Below are 1,518 nucleotides of genomic sequence, written 5' to 3'. Positions count from 1 at the left end.
TCTCCGCCTCTAATTCATCCCAAAGGCGTTCTATGGGGTTGAGGTCAGGACTCTGTGCGGCCAGTCACATTCCCCCCCCCCAAACTCCCCCATCCATGTCTTTATGGACCTTGCTTTGTGCACTGGTGCGCAGCCATGTTGGAACAGGAAGGGGCCGTCCCAAAACTCCTCCCAGTTGGGAGCATGAAATTGTCCAAAAAGTGCATCCGTGCATAAAAATAGTGCTTAAAGGAGAACTATGGGGTGTAGTCTTTTCCTCATAGTTCTCCTTAGGGTAACGGGAGGACACAAACTAGCGTCCTCCCGTCACCCTAAGCTCAGTATATAGGGAGCTACAGCTCGCGGTATACTGAGACGCCGCAGCCGGAGCGGATCCCGACAATTGTGCCGGGATCCGCCCAGCTGCATGAGTGACAGCTGGCTCTGCCTATCTAGAGGCAGAGCCAGCTGTACCCGCCCCCTCCCCCGTCCGTTCTGCCAGTCAGCGCTGGCGGATCGGAGCGGGGAGGGGGGAATCCAGCCCCTCCCCCTGTCATGGCAGAGAGCCGTGACAGGATCGAGAGGTGAGCGAACGCCGGTATGTGTTCGCTCACCTCCCGATCTACTGAGCCGACCTGTGACAGTCTCATTGTCACAGGTCGGCTAGAATTATGAGGTGAGTGAAAAGCACTCCCCCCTCCCCCCCTCATAGTTCTCCTTTAAATAAATAAGTGCCAGTGCACAAACCTGGCAGGCCGTCCTGAAGTTGGGAAGGAGGTTCTGCGGCCTCTACGGTCTTCCCTGACTCCTCCCACTCGGGGGTCGTCCTTCGGGGGAGCCTCTACCTAGTACTCGGTGGACCTGTTTCGACAGGTCCCAGAGGATCGGGGTCCGCCTGGCCTTCGTGTAGGTGGACCTAAGTCGTTCTTGTCCCTGTCAGGAGCCTTGCGCTGCGGGGGATCAGGAAATCGTGGCTCTTCCTCTTTGGAGGAGGACCAATGGCACCCTCGTGCACTTTTTTTTGTGTGTGTTGTGATTTCAGGGTTCAGTTTTTTAGCTCGCAGGGGATGTTTTTCGATGCACGCTCCACGGGCTACAAAAAACCCCCCAACACATTCCCTCCTCTGTGAGATCACTGAATACATTTCTGTAGTGTGACAATCTCCTATATCCCTCCAAGCCCCGCCCCCACTGGTATGTTTACGACATCCAATACTAAGATAAAAAGGTAAAACAATGGCGGGATCGCCCCGCGGCCATTTCTGGACATAAAACCGAAATGTGAAGAGGAGCGTTGAGTGTCTTCCTGCGGCACGACACAATTCGCACGCATGAGACGCAGCGCCGCCGCCGGGAGCAGAGTAAAACGAATGTTTGCAGAGCCGCAGCCCCCACAGACAGAAAATCAATCGGCCCGCGTCCCTCTCATGTAAGCGCGCCGCCATAACTCATCACGATGAGCGGATTGAGCTCGGGAACAGAAACGTTGACGTTTTATTCACCGGTGGAAAGATTCGGGGCATTCGTCACACAGACCCC

This window comes from Nanorana parkeri, unplaced genomic scaffold (genome assembly GCF_000935625.1).
Source record: "Nanorana parkeri isolate BGI_ZX_2015 unplaced genomic scaffold, ASM93562v1 scaffold320, whole genome shotgun sequence".
NCBI lineage: Eukaryota > Metazoa > Chordata > Amphibia > Anura > Dicroglossidae > Nanorana > Nanorana parkeri.
Note: the sequence above shows the minus strand (reverse complement) of the source record.